Here is a 7,473-nt window from a genome sequence, read left to right as displayed (position 1 = left end):
CTTTAATTTACAGAACTGCTGAACACCCAGTACTGTATATAAGAGTAAGCTACTACTATCCAATTGTTTCCTTTGATTTCATTAACAGTGGACGGAGTTTCAACGAATACAATATTCTACGGTAGAACTTAAATAAGAATTAGTTCATGGTTTACGCCAACAGAGTCAATTGAATATATCAACCATGTTCAAATAAGCAAATCAATTTTTTCCCTAGCTATCTGAGTAATGTCTGTTTGCCATTTGTTCCTTTTATTTCACTACAGAAAAGATTATGGAACATGAAAGCAGAAGGGTAGAAACCATCACTTTTCTTAAATCCATCCTTTATTATAAACTAATTCGGTAGATCTTCAGAGCTTGCAAGAATGTAGCAATGGATTAAACTTCAGTGATATGTTCTCAAAATAACCCATAAAGTAAATTTGATGCAACGGAAAGAACAATTACTTATTATCAAAGGGCATGCCTTTGATTATGTCTCTTCACATGATGTAATTCCAAATATGTTTGGCTCATTTCTGCCTCTGGATCAACTTTTTCCTGTGGTGTGATGGAAGAGACAAAGGTTGATTTTAATTGTTTGATGCCAAAACACCTGTTGAAAAATTTAAAAGCTTGATAGTCTTGATGTTTTTCTATCTTGATGCAGACCTAATTCAGAGAGATCTGGACAGTGGACCAAATTCCTTGCTTTTCGTTTGGCTATTTGGCTTCATGCAAAATAGCCGTGTGTGTGTATGTGTCCTTGTATCAAAGATCTCTTAATGAATGAGAGATGCTGTTGGTCTTGGACTGGCTTTCCATACAATTACGATGAATCTAGAGTGCTAATGTATTGTGTGATTTAATAAGACATCACCAGTTATAAATCTCTGCTATATAGCACCCCTGCCTTGGATTAGTGGAAGTTAACACAGGTCATGTCTGAAATTCAAAAGTCCTGACTATATGTGGAGTGCTTTCATACTGATTGCCCAGTTCTCTGAAGGGCTACAATTCTTTCTCATCAATGATGGCTGTGCCCAGTTACCCTTAAAGCAGCCCATTGCAAGCAGCCCAGTTCAAAAGACCAGTTTCCTATTTTCCTTTCAGGAGTAATGTTCAATTTTCAAATGAATTAGACAGGCAAATTGGGGAAAGTTTCACATTTTGCAATTCGCCTAGTGGGTGTCTTCCAAAATCTGCAATATATTTTATAAACATTATTACTGACTTGGTAAACGGCCATTTCTGTAGGCACTTACTGTCATTGTGATGGTATAAAGGCAAATTCACTTTACCTAATATTCCCTAAGCCTTCCAGAGTGCTGCAGTAATCGCAGGATGGTGCTACCTCTTCCACGTGATGAATGGCTTTGTAAACAAACACTCTCCCCTTTAATTCCATCACCATATGGAGAGATGATTGTGGAAAGGGAGCCAGTAAACCAGACAGTTCACCGCACAAAGGCAGGTATTCCACTGTCTTATCTGCCCTATTTCCCACTGCCCAGCACTGTGCCTGGAACGTGGTCCAGCACTCAATAAATATCTGTTGACTGACTGACAAAAGAAAACCAAGTCATGAAAAATCAAAGCACAACTTCAGTTTTCTCATTCAATTGGAAACTACATTGGATTATAAGCTCTTTTAGGATGGCCTGATTGGTAAGCCTGATTTCCCTAAAGTGCCATTCTTGGAAAATAAAATGCTGTAAATTGAATCTGCTGGGTAAGGAATTGGCTGTGTAGTCTCTGCATAAAAGGCAGAGGCAGGAAGGCTTGGTGCAGACTGTTTGGAGGTCTGCTCAGCGAGATGGGGAGCTCTCACCCAGCACTCTTGGTTCCCTGAGGCCCCATGCAGTCAGGTTTTAGGAGACTTGCTCTGACTCAATCCAATAAAAATGTTCATAAAGAAATTTTTTTTTTTTTTGGCTAGGATGCTTGTCTTGAAAAATAATATAGAACATTGTTAACAATTCAGACAGGAATGGTAGAAATAGGTCAGACAAAAAATGAAGGGTGAAATTGTCCTGGCCTTTCTTTAATCTTTTGAACAGTGTTTGAAAGAGCTCTTGGCCGATGAACAAATTTGTTCTGTATTGTGGAGTTAATATCTGTGCCAGGGTTTTTGTCATCCCCCTGGGCATGGTGATCAATATAACTAATAAAGAGGAAATGGCTAGACTGAGCCCATTGGAGGCCAGCAATCTCCCTAATGGGGCCCACAAAAGAAGACGCCCTGAGATAATAGTCACACTGAGTTTGGAGAAATGTGGGTCTTCACAGAACAGTTAGTGGCTCCTCAGTTAGCACTGAGTTACCTTAAGGAAGCTTGGCAACATCCAAGGATGACACTAGAAAAGAGACAGCAAGAGAGTGAACCAAGTGAGTGAGGGAAGAAGGAACCATAGAAGACAGTGAATGAGCAGAAAACAAGGGAACCTTAAAAAAAAAAAACAACTTTATTTTCTTAGAGCATTTTTAGGTTCACAGTGAAACTGAGAGGAAAGTACAGAGATTCCCTACACAATGCATGGCCTCCCCCATTATCAACATCCACCATCAGAGTGATACATTTGTTACAATTGATTAGTCTGCACTGACACATCCCTCTAAGTCCATAGTTTTCATTACGGTTCACTCTTGGTGGTGTATATTCTGTGGGTTTTGACAAATGTACACACATCCATCATTATAATATCATACAGAGTATTTTCATGCCCTAAAAATCCTCTGTGGTCTGCCTATTCATCCCTCTCCCACACTCCCAGCCCCTGGCAACCACTGATCCTTTCGTTGTTTCCATAGTTTTGCCTTTTCCAGAAGGTTATGTAGTTGGAATCATACAATATTTAACCTTTTCAGACTGGCTCCTTTCCCTACTTAATAATATGTATTTTAGTTTCCATGGCTTGATAGCTCATTATTTTTCAGTACTGAATAATAGTCCATTTTCTGGATGCACCATGGTTTACTTATCCATTTACCTTCTGAAGGGTATTTTGGTTGCTTCCAAGTTTTGGCAACTATGAATAAAGCTGCAAAAACATCCAGGTTTTCGTGTGGATTCAGGTTTTCAACTCCTTCGGGTAAATACCAAGGAATGTGATTTCTGGATAGCATGGTAAGAGTATATTTAGTTTTGTAAGAAACCACCAAACTGTCTTCCAAAGAGGCTGTACCATTCTGCATTCCACCAGCAGTGGGTGAGAGTTCCGGCTGCTCCACATCTTCACTAGCATTTGGTGTTGTCAGTGTTCCAGATATTGGCCATTCTAATATGTGTGTGGTGGTATCTTACCGTTGTTTTAATTTGCATTTCCCTGATGATATATGATGTGGAGCATCTTTCCAAATGCTTATTTGCCATCTGTATATCTTCTTTGGTGAGGTATCTGTTAAGGTGTTTGGTCCATGTTTTAATGGGATTATTTGTTTTCTTGCTGTTGAGAAAGGATCCTTTATTAGGACAGCAGAAGAGTTTACTGATGTTGGGAGTGAACCAGTGGTCTGTATCTGATATATATATATATGGTATATATATATGTATATGTTTATCCAGTGCTAACACGATCTAGTATATATATGTAATATATGTATATGACATATATCCCTGATATATATATGTATCCAGTGCTAACACAATCTAAGTCACACCCAAGAGAACCTCTGGTTAAAACACAGTGATAAAGAGAAAAATATGTAGTCACCAACTCAAATGCAAAGGGAAAAAATGCATGTTATCGGAGGTATTGTTTGAGAATCAGATAGAAGCCCTGGGTCCAATAGGATTTTTAGGTTTAATGGTTCAATGAGAAAATTAAGGAGGTTTTTCCCTTTAGAGGACAGTTGACTAATTGCCAAAATAGAAACCAATCTAGTTACCAAGTCCTTCAACGTTAGCAGGAAGTTAAAGATCTGTATGAAGAACTGCAAGGCAAGAGCATATACTTTACACCAGGCTCCCATTATTACCCAGGGTGGTCTCAGTTTTCCTCTCTGAAAACTGGGATGATCAAAGAGCTTCAGGATTAAGCTTTTTAGTTTCTTTGTTTCTGTTGTTGTTTTAAGAACAATGAATACACCTTGGTTATTCTTAAAAGCTTAATATGTCAAAATCTGACTAAAAACGAAATAAATGATTTGCTTTGCAGAAACTTGCTTTACAGAAATCGCTTTACAGATTCTAAACATTGTTTAGGTTAGAAAGTTACCGCATGGGGGAAAAAAAAAGAAAGCGACCACATGAGAAGAGCCTGTTCAGCTTCCTCAAGCCTCTCCCAGAAGGATGCACGTCAACACCTGTTAGAGGACTCCCCCCACCCTTCCACCAGCTATGTTTTTATTTATGTTTGTGTATTTGTGTCCCCACTAGACAGAGCTTCCACGGAGCAGGGCTTGGGTTTGTTCATCTTTGTATTTCTAGTGACCATGTGCTTTATAGCACCTAGTGTGCATTTAGTAAGTGCTTGCCCAATGCACGAATCCCTTCTGTGTTGAAAATATGTTTTCAAACAAAGAAACACTTGTAATAAAAGGAGTTCACAGGCCCTTCAATAGCAGGCCTTGAAAAACAGTGATGCACTGAAAATCCTCCCTGCGTTTCCTGCTATGGTAGTGTTGTCAAAATGTTCAAACCAAATTATACCACAGACATCCAGTTAATTCTTTTCCCCTTTTTATTAAGTCGGCCATGCATTTCTTACTTGCAAATTATGTTGTCCTCAAACCTGGGCATGTCACTGTTATGTAAGCTGGACATTTAGGGACAAAGAATTTGTTTTTTGTTGTTTTGTTTTCAGGTTCAAAAATGGAAAAAGATCTTCAGGGAAACTAGCAAAGCTGGATGAGTCCAGCTGTGGAAGGGTAGGAAAGGTGGCTTTCTAAAAGAGGTCTAATCAATGGAGCTACGTCTATGTGGCTGAGGATGCATTCAAATGCCTGCCAGACACTGTTATTAGTTCTGGATGAACAATGAGAACTGTAATTTTTATTGGCTTAACTTTGAGGATTTTCCCAAAGCTGGAGGCACTCTGATTAAAATCTCCAAATTTGTTAACTAACAAACATTCCTAAGCAGGCCAGAATCTCTCCTGATTGAACACTCTTAATATACAACATAGAAGTGCAAGGTACCCCAGTAGACAATTATTTAAATGAGGTGCCAAATACTTGTGTTAAACAGACATCTTAATTAGCAAAACAGATATATTTTTGCATTTAAAATACTTAATAATACCACTATTCAAGAGTTATAAAGACTGTCTTCTCTGAGAAGGTCAATGAAGTCCCTACGTTGTTCATTTCCATGCATCCCAAAGTGCCTTTCTTATTTCCTTCTCTTCGTGTCATTCTCATGGATTTGCTTGAGGTGTTGCACTTTCCTGAGAGAATAATTTTTATTGTCAGATATGTAAAATGATGTTTTCCTAAGACTGTATTAATTGGCAAAAGTGAGCGTAAGAATATAACCTCAAATATTTTGTAGAGAAGCATCTAGCTTGTTTGTGATGGTTTTATTAGCTGCTTATGGCAAAAAAGTCTTTTTTTCTTAAGGGTTCAACAATGCATGATTTTTATTCTCTCGCTCTGAGAGCTTGTATCAAAAAAAAAAAAAAAATATATATATATATATATATTAAACCAAGGAAAATAACTGAAGATTTATGGGCCTCTTGTGCTTTAAAAAGGAAAAAAAAAAGGTAGTCACTAATTTGCTCAGATACAGCAGGCTTAGTGGTCCTGTATTTTGAAGATTTTAAGAATGTTTCTTAAGGTGGGAGGAAAGGGAAAACATTCACTATCCCTTTCCAGAATTTAAACAGAGGGCAGTAGACATTCTTTACACCCAAATAAAATTATGGCAGCATTTCACATGTGACCAAAGTGAATGTAGAATGGAGATGTTCTAAACACAGCTAGGACTCTCAGCAAAGCTAATACTCTAAAATCATATGATTACATTTTGAAAGAAAATGCACAAAAACCAAATAGGAGTTTTGAGATTTTTCATTTGAAGGTAAATCTTAATGCTATTAAATTCACAAATATGTTAATTTAAATACCCAGTTCTATTATCTAAAACACACATTGCAAACATACAAATATCTATTCTCTCCACATGTCAGAGCCCATTCATTTCATGGTTTGGAAATGGGGAGAATAGATCCCCTTAAACTGCAAGTCAGCAGGTGTTTCTTTACAGTTAACTTTAGCAAAATTCATTCAAAATAGTAATTAACAACGATCTTCTTTACTTGTTAACTCACAAGGAAACACCTTCAAAACTGCATTTCGTTAAAGTTTCTGTACTAAAATGTAGAAAAACTGAACTACACAAATATTGAAAAGTTAAAACTTCCTTAATTTTTTATTCCTGGTACCACTACCACAATTTACAGGGCAATATACCTGATTTAATAAAAAGGAAAAAGAAAAAGAAAAAGCTACAACAGATAAAAGACCTCAGGAATGTACGTCTAATTGACACTACATTGCATTAACCAATAGCTGCACTTTTGGCAAACAGTGGCTGTGACAGTCCTGAACAAGAAGGGTTTCCTGTTTAAGCTGCAGGAACTTTTCTGACTATGGATCATCGTTCCTTCTGGCAGATTTTTACAGTTCCTCTAATGCATTTGGGACGACTGTCTCAAAGTAACCTGCAGCTTTCCTGACAACTCCTCGCACTCTCTTCTGCTAAGAACTGTAGCCCTTTTCTTCTGGGTTTTTAGAACCTTCTGCTACCATCCACCACTTCCACCACCAGATCCATAACCACCACCATACGGACTTCCCGAGCTTCTTCCACCAAAACTGCCCCCCTTCATGGGTCCATAATTTGATTGCTGTTGTCCACTATAATTTCCAAAATCATTATAGCTCCCACCATACCATAGTTACCTCCAAAATTTCCTCCTTCATTGTAACCATCATATCCTCCACCACCGCCATCATATCCTCCACCTTGGTTTCCATATCCTGGTCCACCACCACCATAGCCTCCTCTACTACTGTAACCAGGACCACTGCCATAGTTACCACTGTCGCCTCCAAATCCATCATATCCACCATCACCTCCTCCATGACTACCTCTGCTGCCACCACCTCCACCACCATAGCCTCCTCTTCCACCAAAGTTTCCACCACGGCCAGTTACCTCCACCGCCTCCAAAGTTTCCTCCACGACCCATGAAGTTGCCAGATCCACCTCCACGAGTCTTCCTTTTCTGAGCTGGATTATGATTGGTCCTTGTCCGAAGCTCTTATTAGAATTATTAAAAGAAAGGTATTATCACTCTCTCTGAGTGATACTCAACCTTCTCGGATGATGGATTTTAGTGTCTGCAAGAGTGGTTTAAATTTGAAAAAGACTCTGGATTTATACAGCTACCATGACAGATCAAAATGAGGGAGTATACTCCTAAACTTGAAAAATATTAATATGAACTATTAGGCTTCTTTTTTTCCTTGACCAATCATCCAGGT

This window comes from Phocoena phocoena, chromosome 12 (genome assembly GCF_963924675.1).
Source record: "Phocoena phocoena chromosome 12, mPhoPho1.1, whole genome shotgun sequence".
Lineage (NCBI taxonomy): Eukaryota > Metazoa > Chordata > Mammalia > Artiodactyla > Phocoenidae > Phocoena > Phocoena phocoena.
Note: the sequence above shows the minus strand (reverse complement) of the source record.